The 16,327-nt window shown below is 49.5% G+C and overlaps 1 pseudogene; it reads right to left on the reverse strand.

Moving 5' to 3' along the window:
• Positions 1–394: 394 nt before the first annotated feature.
• LOC124697657 overlaps positions 395–16,327 on the reverse strand; it is a 17,190-nt pseudogene continuing 1,257 nt past the window's right edge.

Below are 16,327 nucleotides of genomic sequence, written 5' to 3' on the forward strand. Positions count from 1 at the left end.
ATAATATAAGACGTTTTGTCTTATATCATGAAACAGAGGGTAGCATATTCCTAGGCAACTAATTGGAGGAAGTGACCTCTCTTTTGTTCAAAAAAAAAAAGAATTGGAGGAAGGAAAGCAGACATCAATATTACAGTACTACAAAGCTAGGCACATTACAATCTTCAGCTCAGATCACAACACTAACCTAAGCATTTTAGCGATCCTGACAAGCCCCCAGGAAAGTTTCGCACAAATCAAACTGTATGCAGTCTTCTGAACCTACAGTTTTTAAACTGAACTTCAGAGAGTAGAGGCCTGACAGGAGGGGGGCAGAGGTCGCCCTAGATAGGGCATGGGCCAAGACAGCATGATAGAAATAACACTACTGAACTGCTAGCATTCACTTGCAGAATGAAAGACGCACCATAAATCATTATCTTTGGTTGCAAAAAAAACTTACAGATCTGAAACCCCTAGGTACAACTCCTAACGCCATCTCATAACACAAAACATCGCACCCGAAAAAGAACTGAGCTCTACTCTCCTAGCCTCCACCCAAAGCACCAGACTCCAGCAAAAGAAAATACTGCTACAGAATAACATTACCAGAAAAGAAAAGAAAAGCCTCTAACTGAATCCTGAATCGCCTCAGACTTGCAACTTTCTGCAACCTTCAAAGCAAGCATAATCTCGAATGCCTTCAACCACAGCAGCTCTCTGCACCCTGTATAAGCTGTCCTCCCTTGCATGGATGCTCAAATGGCTTGAGCAGCGAAAATTAACAGCCAACTGCAACCACTGCTGGGGTTGCATCTGCTGGGGCAACACCGTTTCCAGCTACGGTCGCCACGCTGTTCTCCACCACAGCATTTTGCTCCCCAAGAACAGCAAGTTCCTGCACTCCCTGCTTTCCATCAACATCTTGATTCTCAGTGTTGCTGGTAGCAAGCAGCTTTCCATTCGTAATCTGCAAGATCAGTAAAGGTTGTTCAGGTAAGTCTTTCATTCAGTAAAGATGAACTTGATTTTAATCAGGGACGATACTAAACTCAAGGTATTTCACTGAATTCAACAGGATCAAGCTGCCATGTGAATAATTACATTACAAGAAAAAACGATAGACTGACAGACATTTGCATGTGAATTCTTAGAACATTTTCCAACACTGAGATAGCCCTCGGTAGTTTTGAGAGGTTTAAAACAATGAACTTGTAAGAGGACAAAACTATTCAGTGGTAAGATTCACATGGGTATAGAGCTTATATATCACATATAGTATGCTGCTAGCCACGTACCTTCTCCAGCGGCTGCTGTCGCTTGGATTTCTTCTCTTGCATTATCTTCTCGCGGTTATCATAGAAGCCAAAGTCGTCCAACATGGAGGTCTTGCAGACATGGTCCTTGAAAATCTTAAGGACCTGAAGGCCATGCTCAATCTTAACCTGTAGACACCATGAGAATGCAGGGCAAGACCCTATTGAGCACATCATTCATAGAGCTAAATATGCAAAAAGAAAAGGTTATTCCATTTTTAATGCAGCACACTGAGATTCATTACTGTTCATAATTAGCAATGCAAGCACACTGAAAATGATTGCCACGGCATGCCACCAGTAACTTTACATAGAGGGAAATAAGAAGAATTAAGTCTGCAGTTCTCACCTCCTGGGTATCTCTGCTGTTGGTCACTGGTTTGTTTTCGTTGTACTCAAGAATAATGTGCTTCAACAAATTGTTGGGGATGTCCTTCACAATGTGCCACTTGACAGGGAAACAACCAGTCCACTTGTCTTGTTGCCAGTATTCAACTGTCTTGTCAAAATCAACCGGACCAACCATCTCAGCAAGCCCAACAAACTGGCCACTAGTGTTCACCTGAAACAAAGAGGATGTGCAGAAGGCACAAAACATCAGAAACCATTATGTAGACTATTCAGAGAGAAAACAAGCAATTATAGCACCACGGTGAAGAACTTACAGAGAAGAACAGGAATACAGGAGAATTGCTTGATTTGTCCTTAGCTGCTTGATAAGCAGTGTTCAGCTTTTTATTTCCATTGGGGGTGCTTGCCCAAACATTGTACTTGATGCTCTTGTGAACATCATCCTCACTGTATGATTTTATAACAAAGAACTTGGCATCTGAGTAAGTTTCAACAAAGTCAGCCTTATTGTGCTGATCCAGCACAACAGCTTTCGAAGCATCACCGTTAGGAAGCTCCTGTCCTTTTGCAGCTGCAACATCAGCTGCTCCAGTGACCTGCTCGGTTTTAATGAGATTGCTTCTTGGCCCTCTCTTCAGCTCATTCAAGCCATCAATGTTCTCATTGCCAAAACGGTATGGTCCATATGCTTTTCCTCTGGGCTTGTACCTTCCATCTGACAGCCCATTCCACCCACCATACACCCCAGAGCCATAGAGGGGTGACCCATACCAAAAGCCAGGTCCATATGCATTTGGATTGTACATTGCGCTACCAGAGTACATTGAACTCATGTACCCAGTAGATGCTGGCCCCATTGTTGAGTTCGGCCCAAGCAATCCCTGCAAAATATCCACGATTAGAAGTGGCTATACAACAGGTGAACTTATAGAGCTGCTGAATACGAAATTCCACTTTGAGCTAGCAAAGTTATCACAGTGTGCCTTAAAATAACCCAAATGTACAAAACTAAATGGCAACAACATACAGCATCAAGCTCCTAAATGCATGCTTTCATGCACCAGGCCAAACCACATAGGTAAGATCAAGAATAAACAGCAATACTCAGAATTGCAGAAAATCTATGGCACATGCTTTTAAACAAAGATCAGTGAACTACATATAAATACAGATTAATGTGACAAAATAATTTGCACAGCAAAAAATGACTTGGCAAAATTCCGATCCTTTGACTGTACCTTGGTTTTAGGATTAGAAGCAGTCGACGTAGGATTTCCAGCAGAGGGTTTCTGCGTTTTATCTAAGAAAACATGACTGCCAGACAATGGATAAGCTGCCTTGTCACCGTAGTTCTGGTAACTGGTGGAACGCCCACTTGGTTTCAGGGGGAACGTTGGTTTCTTCAGACCCTTTACAGCATCAGTGCTGTTTGAGTTGGCCTTGGAAGCATCCACGGACCCAGGTTGCTGATAAGCGGCAGAAACAACATCCTGCTGGGGTGAAGGTTCTGATTTGCCAGTTTTAGACTTGTATGCTGTCTTGCCAGTAGTAGTCTGTGGCTGGTGATATGTTGACTGGTACTGGTTATTCTGAGATCCGTAGTACTGCCCATCGTACCCAGATGCGGCAGCGCCATATTGCGGATAGCAATACATGTCCCCATAAGCACCCTGCAGATGCAAACAGACTAAGTAATTTGTTCGAATACACTTCACAGGTGGTAAATCTTCACGATTCAGTACATATGGAAGTTATTTCAAAAGGGTTGGCCAATAGAATGAACCAAGTAGGTGTTTGCAGTACTCACAGGGGTCAGTGACTCTGTTCCATCATGGCTCACATACACAGAATAGTCACCCCAACCTGAAAAATAAAATCCCAAAAGGAACAGTTATAACCAATTCCATACGAAAAACTAACTGCACAGTTGCCCTGCAATCGCTAATTCAGTACAAACAGACAGTAGTAATAGGCTAAATGGTGCCTTAGTGCTTCACCTCCATAGTAATACGGGTATGTCATCGGCGCCATAATACATGGCGGCAGCGGCGTTCTTGTAATCCTGCTGCCCCATAGTTGCCCACTGCTCGGCCGGAGAGGGCCTGAGGGTTCTGAGATGCCACCGCGCCATTCAGCCCACCGTTCGCTGGTGCCAAGACCTGCACAGTTACCAAATTCAGACAATGAAACGTCACAGTGAGTCAACTGTAACAGCGTCAGCGACCCAACAAGGTTTGTGTACAGAGAGGAGGGGATTAGTCATACCTTCTTCTTGGCCTCCTTGCCGTCCCCGGCTGCGCTCTTGGGGATCCAGGGTGAGCTTCTGCAGCAAATCCGTAGCATCTGCAGCGAAACCAGTCAAGGGGAACGAACTGATCCAGACTATTCCGAAATCCGAAAACATGGTAGTACAAAATCACACCGTCGCGCGGGGGGCTAAACTAGGCGCGAGTACAGAAATCCCAAACCCCACGGACGGGAACAGAAATCCAGGCGCGCGCTCCGGCCGCAATCTGGAAAACCTCATCCGCAACGAGGAAGCACGCCTACCCAACGAAAACCTCGAAAGTCCCCACCGAACAAATCCCCTTTCGAATCCGCGACAGAACCACCCCAAAACCGGAAGAAACCAAGCCAGGCACCGAGAGATCCGGCGACGGGCGACAACAAAACACCGGGAGATTCGGAGAAAAAAACATGGGCGCGGGTAAATCGGAGGAAGAGCGGGGCGGCGCGGGGTGCAAAAGGATACGGTCGGCGGCGGGGCGCGACGGCGGGGGCCATGGGCGTCGATCCGGCGGCGCGCGGGCGTGACGGCGCGGGGTGGGCGGGGGCAAAAACCCAGAGAAACCCTAGCGAGTTGGGGCAACGTGGGGAAAAAGAAAGGCGAGCGAGAGAGAGGGAAGGGAGTGGAGGGAGGCGCGGCGTTAAGTATTCGCGGTGGGGTTTCGCGTTTTTAATGCTTTCCCCTTCCCGCTTGCTTTGGATTTTTGCTATTTACTGTGCTAGATCGCTTGGGTCTGGGCCGAACTGGGCCTTTTTTTTGCGCGAGAGAGAGGAAAGGTGGCATGTGTCGTCCCGCTAGATGTTCGTCCCAAAGTGGATTCCGCCTCCGGTGGGTTTCGCTAAGGTAAATGTTGATGCAGCCCTATCGAAGAACTCCTCGACTGGGGCGATCGCGGCAGTGGTTCGAGGATCGATGGACTGTTCCTTGGCGCCTCTTCGTGTGGTGATCATAGGAGTGACGGATCCGGAGATGTTGGAAGCCATGGCATGTCGTGGAAGGAATGGCTCGGCAAACGGACATTTCGCTTCGGAGGTTTATACCGGGCTTCTGATTGTAGCAACGCCATTAGCGGTATCGAGGAGAGGGAATGGGATCATATGGGCATATCGTCCGGAGATTAAGGCACGCGTCATGGAGTTTCGGCGGATGCAGATTCAGTCCATGAGGAGAAAGAAAGTCAAATGTTGATGCTCATGTTCTAGCTCGGCAGCTCGATTTATCTAGAGTTAGGTAGACATGTTTGGTTCATTGATCCACCCCGGGATGTTTGTAAGCAGCGAGACTATCATTTAAATAAATGGGTGGTGAATTCTCAACAACAAAAAAATGTGTCGTCCCGCTAGGGACTTTAGGGTCCCTGGAGCCCACACGCGGTGGGACACGTTTCTGAGCAGCGGTATGCCCGTGTGTGATCGGTGGTCTCGCGAGTTTTGAATCCTCGCCTTAGAGCATCTCCGACTGCGTCCTCCAAAGCGTTCTCAAACCGTCGCACTGATTTAGCGTTTGGGGATGTGTTTTGTTCGTCGCCAGCGTTTGGGTGACGTCGCTCCCCTAGCCGCGTCCCCAAACGCCTACCCCAAACATTTAAAATACTTTTTTGGCATTTTTATTTCAATTTCCACAAACTAATACATAATTGGGAAACGTGGTTTACACGAAGACCACGCTTAGAACATGGTTTTCCACAAACTAATACATAGTTTGAACCATGGTGGACACAAATACAAAATTTTGCAAAAAAACTAAACCTAACTAGGTCGTGCATCGAAGGTTTCCCTGTGTTCGCTGCTAAGAAAGAACACTCGAGGGCACACCTAGTCACCCAAGCCGGAAAATCCAGGCTGGGAGGATGGTGCCCATGTTGGTTCTACCAATGAGGCGAACATCTAGAAACTTCCGTGCACGTGTTCGGCTGCGAAGAAACAACACTCTTCATCATCGGCCGTCCTCCTCGTCGGTGTTGTCGCCGTGGTAGTCCCGGCGCTAGTAGCTGTCTCGTCGAAGACCTTGGCCGCTCATGTCCCCGTCGCCGGAGTAGGAGAACGGTGAGGATGAAGCTCGGCTTCGAGGCCTGTGGTGCTCGCGCGAACTTCTCCTGAGCCCGATGTTGAGGTACATCTTGTCGCGCGCGTCGTAGATCACGTCGACGATCCACCGGTAGTAGCCGCACGCAGCCTCCCTGCGGATGCATCGTGCGCGGGCTGGCCGCCGCCGGCGACGTAGTCGGCGAAGGAGTCCTACGAGCCTCGGATGCCGTATCGGGTCGCCGATGACCCACAAGTATAGGGGATCGCAACATGCTCTTCGAGGGAAGCAAAATCCAAATTTATTGATTCGACACAAGGGGAAGGTAAAGAATACTTATAAGCCTTAACAAGCCGAGTTGTCAATTCACCGTACCCGAAAAAGCACTAGTAACGAGGGGTGATGTGAAAGCAGAGTAATATGAGAGCAATAGTCGCATGATATACACGATAGCGATGTTGATAATATGAGAGCAATGGCACCAGTAAAATAGTTGATACTACTTCCAATGTCATGTAGAACGAGTATATGATGATGAGATATGGACCAGGGTTCCCAGCTATCTACACTAGTGGTAACTCTCCAATAACAAGTGTTGGGTGAACAAATTACGGTTGGGCAATTGATAGGATTGAAATAGCATTAAGACAGAACATCAAGATTATTAATCATGTAGGCATGTTTCCCATATATAGTCATCACGTGCTCGCAATGAGAAACTTGTACAACATCTTTTGTCCTACCACTCTAGGTGCGGCACGGCCTCTAGGGAATCTCTTGGAAATTAAGGCACTCCTTTTAATCAGAAGGCACCGAGCAAAGCATTAACACTCACGTGAAAACATGTGATCCTCATATCTAAGCCTTCCCCTCCGCGTTGTCCCAATTTCTCGTCACTTTGGGGCCTTTGGTTCCGGACATAGACATGTGCAAACAACTTGTAGATACAATCTAAGCAATAAGTATAGAGCTTAAATCTAAGATCATGCCACTCGGGTCCTAGTGACAAGCATTAAACACAACAAGATTGGCAAAGCAACAATAACTTCACAAACTTATATGGATAGACTAATCATAATGTAACAATCCATCGGATCCCAACAAACACAACACCGATTACATCGGATGAATCTCAATCATGTGAGGCAGTCATCATGAGATCATTGTGTTGAAGTACATGGGGAGAGAATACCGACTAGCTACGTGCTAGAACCCGTGGTCCATGGGGGAACTACTCACGCGAGCATGATGGAGGCGGTGGCGTTGATGGAGATGGCTTCCGGGGGCACTTCCCCGTCCCGGCAGGTGCGCTGAACGCAGACTTTTGTCCCCGAATTGGAGTTTCGCGATGGTGGCGGCGCCACGAGTCTTTTTGGAGTTTCGTCAACGTCAGGTATGCGTTTTTAGGTCGAAAGGGCTTATATAGGCGAAGAGTCTGAGTCGGAGGGTGCACCGGGCCCCCTCACGTAGGCCGGCGCAAGCGCCGTGCCGGGGCCGCATCCGCCATGTTGTGTGGTGGCCCTCTGGCCCTCTCCGACCTCCTTCGTGTTCGGATGCTTCCGGGAAAAATAGGGTTCGGGCGTTGATTTCGTCGGAGTCCGAGAATATTGCCCGAACGACGCCTTCGGGAACCAAAACAACGAGAACAACGACATGGCCCTTCTGACACCTTGTTAATAGGTTAGTTCCATAAAATGCATAAAAACATTATAAAGTGCAAGCAAAACATGTAAGTATTGTCATAAAACAAGCATGGAACATCGAAAAGGTACGTTGGAGACGTATCGGCATCCCTGACTTAGTTCATGCTCGCCCTCGAGTAGGTAAACGATAAAAAGAGTAATTTCTGTAGTGACATGCTACTTACATAATCTTGATCATCCTATTATAAAAGCATATGAGATGAATGCAGTGACTCAAGGCAATGATCTACATAGTTGCTAACAAATAGATAACATATAGCAAAACTTTTCATGAATAGTACTTTCAAGACAAGCATCAAAAGGTCTTGCATAAGAGTTAACTCATAAAGCAATAAATTCAAAGTAAAGGCATTGAAGTAACACAGAGGAAGATTTAAGTTTCAGCGGTTGCTTTCAACTTTCAACATGCATATCTTATGGATAATTGTCAACATAAAGTAATATGATGAATGCAAATATGCAAGTATGTAAGAATCAATGCCAAGCTTGACACAAGTGTTTGCTTCTAAGATGGAAGGAAGTAGGTAAACCGACTCAACATAAAAGTAAAAGAGTAATGGCCGCTTCGCGGAGAGGGAAGCAGGGATTAAATCATGTGCTAGAGCTTTTTAAGTTTTGAAATCATATAGAGAGCATAAAAGCAAAATTTTGAGAGGTGTTTGTTGTTGTCAACGAATGATAGTGGGCACTCTAACTACCTCATCAACCCAGACACTTCCAAGAGCGGCTCCCATGAAGGACGTTATCTCACCAGCCAAGGTAGATCATCCCTCTCTCTTTTGTTTACACATGTACTTTAGTTTAGTTTTTATTTTTTTATTTTTTTAGATGACACTGCGTCGGTGGGATGACCCCTGAGTGCGCAAAGGCATGCCAAACCCGGATGGTTTAGGCCATCATGATACCTGGTTTAATCATCATACCTGGATCATAAGGTAAGAGTTTGGCTAAGTAAGCTATGCCGGTATCCCCAAGAGGGTATCCGAGGTAGGTCAAGAAGACAACCGGATGCCGGAAAGAAAAGCATGCCTGCGAACCTGGTCAAGGAATTCTCTCCGAGAGCTAGAGGACAAGGATGAGCTAAGCAAAGAAGCTTTATACGAATGCGTGACGATAAAGAGGAGGATGACGATGAAAGAAGCCGGAGGACGTCGACCTCCCGTTTAAAGGAGACCCCAGGCATCATCTATGATTAAAGTAGCTTTGTAAAGTATCTTTGTAAAGTAGTTTGTCTAGTCAAAGATGCCATTAGGGTTTTTTGCCTTGTAAGCCACCCTCTCCCCTATATGAGGAGGGGGCAGCCTCTTTAACGGGCACGCTAGGAAGAGAGAGGCAACAGAGAGAGAGAAATAGAGATCTTGTAACCTGTGAAATCAATGAAGAAAGTGATCTGGAGCGAGTTCATCCTTGTGTCTTTCTTCTTCAACCTCGGCTTTGGCCAAGTTCTTGAGGAAACCATCCGGAAGTTCATCCCATCTAATCACAAACCCCTCCCGAATCTCTAGCGTCCATTCGGCCCCAACATAAGCCTATCCTATGGCATGCAGTCGCCATTCACCACGACGACGCAGTTGGCGCCCACCGTGGGGCATGAAGTGGCGCTTGCGGGTGTTCATATTCGCGGCATCCTCGAGATCGCCAGGCGGCGTCACGGTGTCCGCGCGCTGCGGTGCACGACTGCGACATGGACTTCATCAACGACAACGCAGCGCTGCGCCAGCGGCGGCATCTTCCCAAGAACGGACCCACCATCGAGTTCGGCAGCCACCGCTGTCCTACTTCGGCACCGTCCCCGTGCGCCGGTGCCTCTGCCGGTGCTGGGTGGCGCGGAACCGCAAAGGTGGCTTCCTGTGGCCGGCCGCGTCCGGCCGGCGGTGTCGAGTAATGATGACCGGTGTCGTTGGTGCGAGCAAGGAGAGCTGCGGATGAGAGGTGCTGGTCGTGCGGCCTGACCCGTGCGGCCAAACCACCGCGCGGAGGCGTGACGCCGGTGCTCTGCGGGGACGTCGTCGGCACCACACCGGCAACACCACTCTGAGCAACGATGAACATGCGGCAACGCCCATCGCGCGAGAACATCGACCGGCGGCTGCTCGGAAGTGAGGCGGAGGCACATACGCAGGCCGCTCGCGAACGGCGCCGACATCGTCCGGCGCAGCGCGGCCGAACCTAACCCTACGTGGGTGCAACGCTGCCCATGGCTTTGCTTCTGTCAGCGCTCATGCTGCTAGGGATACCGGAGAACCGGCTTAAAGCTCGCAACCTAGATCGGGACCTGCGCAAAGAAGTTCTTGCCGGTAAAAGTGCCTCCGCGTCTCGTTGGCGTTGTGGAAGAAACCTACGCAGTCTGATGGCAGGATAAAAACTATAAAAGCCGCTACAGGCTCGCCCGGTGGAGCCGCATGTGAGTCGCCTGCCGGAGGATAGCTTTGGCAACAAGTAGAGCGTGTTGCAGAGCTGCATTGCTCGGGTAGCGAGCTGTGAAGAATGGCCGGAGGCAAAGTAGCCTGCTATCTGAACAAGGCTCGCTTGACCTCAAAATCACGCCCGTTCGCGCAAGGAGGAAATGCCTGAGCAGAGTCCCATGGAGCAGTGCATCGTCCCCATGGGACAGGGAGAGAGAAAAAGAGATGAATGCACGAGCGGATGATGACAGGTACGATCGGCTCTTGCCGGCAAACAACAAGCCAGGACACCAACGATGCACTGGTAAGAAAGCCAGAATGTGATCGAGGCTACGCGAGGAGGCTACGGAAACAATCATGCCTAGGTAGACATGAAACCGGGCAAAATTATCGAGCTGCAAGGGCAGCGCCTGAGGAAATGCCACCACCAAGGTACCCAGGCAGGCAAGAAGCCGTTGACCCAAAGGAAGAGATATCTGGAGAGGAGATCGAGGTAGAACGAGCAGAGAGTCTACGGAACCCTTTGGGGAAACGCCGGGCGAAAGATGCTTGCGGACCACGATGCAGGCAGCAGGTTCGGACAAGGGGTACACCTCTCCGAAATGATCGAACCAGGTCCTCCCGGCCCAAGATGCTTTGGCCCACGCGATCATGGGAGAAAGAGGCCACCGCTACGCAATTTCCAATCGCCCCGGACACAAAAACATATGATGGCAACGACCTAGCCTGGAGGATTGGTCGGGCGGACTATGTCACCGCAGCTGTTTACGATGGCACGGATGGTGGAGTAATGGCGGCGTTGGAGCGGTGAGAGTCATCACCGTCCTACTCCGGTAGGCCCGCCGCGGATTTGGCTCAACAACTTGTCGACGCATGAAGCTTGTCTGGACGGACATAGATTTTGAGAAGCCTTGATGGAACAACTGCATGCTTGCACTTGCAAGAGGCCAAACCGGCCCCAATGCGCCTCGCTTGTATTGCTGACAGCACGTGCGTTGAAACAGACAGGTGGACTATCTCACCGGCAGGAACATCATCGAGCTTCACGGCCTGTGAAGGAGATGATTGAAAGAAGGCACAAGCGATGGCTACGGATTCGACCAAGGATGTCGGAGAGGATCACCGCGGGCAAAAGCCGCAAAGAAGCATGCAAGCAGCCTTGGCGGGAGATGACTACGTGGTGGCGGTAGTGGTCTATGCTCCGTGGAGACCGTACATGCAACCGGGCCCAGCGCTATTGCGACGGGCTTGAGTAGCCAAACCCGCCCTCGCCAGCCGACAGGGCATGCCTCTGGACAACCGGAACAACAAAAGAAGCGGAAGATTTCCCAGTATCGAAGATGGCGCTCTCCGCCTTGACGTTGCCGCTGCGGCACTGAAAAGTATGATTGCCGGCGGCGTACCAGAGGCGTAACCGGACGGCCCATATGGGCGTGGTCCTAAAAACGAAGGGTAGAAAAGAAACCACCGGGGCCGTAGAAAGAATTGGCGGGAACCCGCAGTAGCACCGTGGAAGCCGCCATGGATCAGCAGCCCCTTCTTAGGCGGCACACACCAGAACTCCGGATCACCCGATCAAACCACCTCGACGAAGGATTGTTCTTGGACTCGTAGTAGCCTACTGCAAAGGGAGCGGTGACAGATGCACAAGCGCCAGGGGCTCCACAATGTTGCCGTCGCCGCAACAAGATATGCTTCTGCAGCCAACAACAACTACCACCTCCACCACCGCCTTACTGGAGCAAAGCGCCCATATAGCCTGACAGCCATCAAGCAAAGAGGAACATGGGCACCGACGAAGTTAGCCTGGTCGGAGCAATAACTGATCGATCAACCACCTCCACCGCACCGCTGGGGCCGGAATGTTTACTGAGGGCCCACATTTGTGTTGTGTTGTCTTTGTCACCGAGCCAACGAACGGACAGCAAAGTGTGGGCTCGGCGCTCCATGGAGGTGAGCGCCGTGATGCCGGCAGGTACTTCCGCGTACATGTTGTGGATCGAGTCTGGAAATCCCACACAGGTCGTTCAAAGATCACTCCTAAAATCATGCCGAACCCGGGTGGATACTTGGCACTCTTGTTGTGGACCCAATCATGAAAAGGGCCGCATGCCGAGTGAAATTCAAGCAGCAGGTGCCTGATAGACGACTAAGAAGCAAAGATAAACATCATGTACAAGCATACCAGTGCATACGCTAGAGCATAACGGTGTCGATGCTTCTCCTAACGCGGGCTGCGTTCCCACGGAATCGGTCCAGAGACTCATGTCTCAAGGGCCCCGGGTAGGGAAAAGTCCAGGGTGGATGTGGCATTTGGAGGGACGTGACAATTAGCCGGTTGAAAATGTTGAGGTTGAGGTGGTGGACCCTAGAGCAAGCCCATACCATGCTTATTTGCCGGGAAGGCCGAGGCATTGGCGTGCCTTCATGGCTACGACCATACCGGCTGACCTCAGAGTATGAAGATGCCAGCTTACCACCAGTGGACCCTTAAGCAGCTGTGGTGGGAAACTATAAAGTCTCACTGAGGCTTGGCATTCTGGCGGATCGAACCTAGCGGAATGGCTGCAGATCGATGCAGGAAAAAAGAAGGATGCAGACCGCAGCTTGCGGCGCATGGCTCAATCCTCACAGGCTTGAGCCTAGCGGCAATGAGTGGAAGCTTAGGCTCACGCAAGCATTCCAGCGCGACAAACGAAACAAAGGACAATTGCCTTTGGATCCGCGCACTCCGTAGGCGCACCGGTCGCGATCGGTGCCGGACTCGAGCAAGCATAGGCATAGGCCTGGCGCCGCTCGTGCGACTTCCTCCGTGAGAATCGGAATATCTTTGCCTCGGTCTACCGATGACTTGGGCGGGTGTTCCGAGGAGGTGGCATTGAGCACTCTCTAAGCGTCCGGTGCCGGATCGGCGACGCCGATGCGCCGTGCCTGGCCAGCGGAAGATAGAAGGAAAATCTGTAGGAGAGGAGGTGACAAAAACCGTTAGTTGCCGGTTTCATTGTGGAGGTCACGCACACAGTGTGGCCGCGGCCAATCCGGTAATGGTCGAAAAGAGAAAAAGATGAGAACGCCGGAGGCACAGGCAGCTCCAAAGGTGTGGCGCTTATGTGCATCGATTCACTACACCAGCCTCAACAAGGGCTTGCCCACGAGATCCTTTCCTTGCCACCGGATCGATCTAGTGATTGGATCCAATACGTCAGGGTGTGGCTGTTGTCCTTTCTAGATATGCTCTATTCCGGCTTCCACCAAATTCCTTCAAAAAGGAAGATCAAATAAAAGCAAGTGCGTTCATACATCACCATGACCTGCGGGGCTTATTGCTATCTGTCACTATGCCTTTTGGTTTTGCGCATGGCAGCCGATGCAACGTCACCAGCGCGTCTGCATCTATGCTAAATAGCATTTGGTCAAATCGGAAAGAATGAATGCAAGTATATGTAGATGACATTGTGGTAAAATACCAAGATAAAGAAGGCCTTTAGTCGACAGACATCCCAAGCAGTCGAATAACCCTAAGACGGTTCAGGATGAGGAGACTTAACCCACGGCAAAATGCACCTTCGGTGTCCCCGCCAGAAGCCAGCTGCTGGTTTCCTTGTGTCAAGCCAAGGCATTGAGGTCAATCCTAGGTAAAGATACGGACCATGAGAAAGAATGGCTCCGTCCTACGAGAACTAAAAGATGTGCAAAAGTTTCTACCCCAGGAAGCTTGGCACTGGCTTAAGCCGGCTCATAAATGCTGTGTTAGGAGAAAAAGCTTTGCCGCTATACGCTCTAATGAAAAATCCAATACGTTCGTCCGGACCCTCGTGCGATGGGCATGCCGTTCAAAGAGCTACGAAAACAATGCTCGCATGCGGCCCCGATCTTAGAGCTTCACCTTTAGAAAGGGAGCCCATTGTTGCTTTGCATAAGCGGCCTCGGCCCGGGTGGTTAGTGTTGTGGTTGTGGTAGAGCGAGAAGAGGAAGGAAAACCGTGCAGAAGGCCGAGTATACTATCTCGAGCGAAGGTGCTCTCCTCCTCGAAGCAAAACTACCCGCACTTCCAAAAGATGACTTACGCGCGTTCAAGGGTCAGCCACTAAAGCTCAAGCACTACTTTGAGGAGCACCCCATGAAGGTGGTGAGCTGAAGCACCCATCTCCGATATCATGGGCAACAAGGGCGCTCGCGGCCGGATTGCAAAATGGGCAATTCAGTTATCATGGTATGTCGGTATATGAAAGAAGTCTGTAAGTGCAGAAAACTTTAGCTGATTTCTTAGTTGGCTTGGAGCGAAATGCAGCCTGCTTAGCCGGGAACATAAGATAGAATGTTTGGAAGATACTTGTGGATCAAGCTCAGAGGTCTAGGTGCCGGTGCACTACCTCACCAGGAGATCATCTCGGGTATGTTTCTCAAGTGCATTTAGGGGCATCAAACATTATGTATTTGAATACGAGGCTTGATCACTGGGCTTAAAGTCGCAAAAGAAATCGGTGCACACAGGATCATTGCTATGGGCTGTCAGATCTTGTGGTACAGCAGTGTTAGGAGATTGGGACGCAAAAGATGCTGTATGGCCATGTACGGTTTCACGTGCAAAAGTGCAGAGTTTCTTGAAGGATGAGTTCTACATGTACCGCGTCTCTGCGAAGAAATGAAAACTAACGGATGCTTTGTCAAAGCTAGGCTCATCCAGGCAAAGAGAATTCCTCCAGGAATAGCCTTAGCACCACTGAGAGTTCATCAATCAAGCCAGTCGGGTCAGATGTGCCGATGGAGTGGCATGGTGCTAATGGATATTGACGAAGGAAACCCGGGGACTATTAGAGCAGCCTCATTTTGTGCAGTGCTTCAGGGACTACGGCGCCCATAGGAAGAGGCAATGCTTGTGGACAGCATGGACATAGGCATACCGGTGTTTGTGGTTAGAGAGCATCTTGGGTTAAACCTATTAGGGAATTCAGTCAGCGGCACCTTGCCGGTTGGCGTGATCAGAAAGAATGGGAGATCTAAAGCCTACACCATCATCAATGTGAGGTGTAACAAGTGTTACGGTGTCCTTCAAAGTGGCGTGGAGGCAGGAAGGGAAAAGGAAATGCTTGAAGAAATTCAGAAGATATGGGCTGCCTTCATCAAGCTTGTGGTGGCAAAAGTAGACGCATGGGTTCTGCGGCCACGGCCTTGGACAATGCGAGGATCTGGTAAGAAAGTGCAATGGGTGCCAGGGAATGCGTAAAGCAAAAATCTATACCCAAACACAAGGCTTAAAAACCATACAGATTAACATGGCCATTTCTTTGTTTGGTGCCTGGACATGGTTGGACCATTCAAAACCGCGAGGGGAAACATGACCCAGCATCTTGGTAATGGTGGATAAGTTCACTGCAAGTGTGTGGAGGTGAAGCCTATCGCAGATGTGGTGGCCACACCACGTGATGAATTTTTAAAGCGTAATCCTGGTATGGATACATACAGTGTCCTATGGCAGGCAATGGCTCAATTTGCCCAAGGGAATTCAAAAGCTTGATTCTGTGAAAGATAAAAACATCCAGGCGGATTTGTGCTCGATACTTTGCATCCACAGAACAATAATGATGGAAAGAGTTAAACGCTTTGGGCCTTACTTTCAGGTATCAAACCAAGACTCATTGATGCGGTGGAGAAAATCGCGCAGGTGAACTCGATAGGCTACCATCGTGTGTAGGTATAAGAACGACTCCAAACCAGGGTCTCTGGGATACACTCCATTCTTATGGTTTATGGAGCGAGAAGCGGTCATACCAGCCCGAGCATTCTCACATGATTCGCCACGAGGTGCAACTCATACCTAAGGAGTAAGGAGGCCTGAGAAAATGATGTGGACTTGCTAGAAGAAACAAGAAGGTAGCATTGGCAGGCAGCCATTTACATTAAAATCTCAAGCTATCACGGCCGGGATTACAACAGGAAGTATTCAGGAAGGAGACACAGTGCTCCTTTGGTCATGCATAGCAGAGAGCAAACTCTTTCCACGCCATGGGAAGGATTCACTTTTTCATTGTGAGCAAGGCTCTCCACAATGATGCCTACCTATCAGTGATGCGGGAGTGGAAGAAGGAAGGCGGACAGGTCCGGAGGAAACCAAAGCGTCCATGGAATGTAAGCATTTAGATACTTTCTAAAACTGAAGTTGTGGTGTAGAAGTTCCTTACTGTACCTTGTGCTTTATAGAATAAAGATGTCGGAACCTCAGATAGATCTCCAGGGACTGTACTTCCTAAATTGCATGTA

The sequence above is a fragment of the Lolium rigidum genome, chromosome 3 (assembly GCF_022539505.1).
Source record: "Lolium rigidum isolate FL_2022 chromosome 3, APGP_CSIRO_Lrig_0.1, whole genome shotgun sequence".
Lineage (NCBI taxonomy): Eukaryota > Viridiplantae > Streptophyta > Magnoliopsida > Poales > Poaceae > Lolium > Lolium rigidum.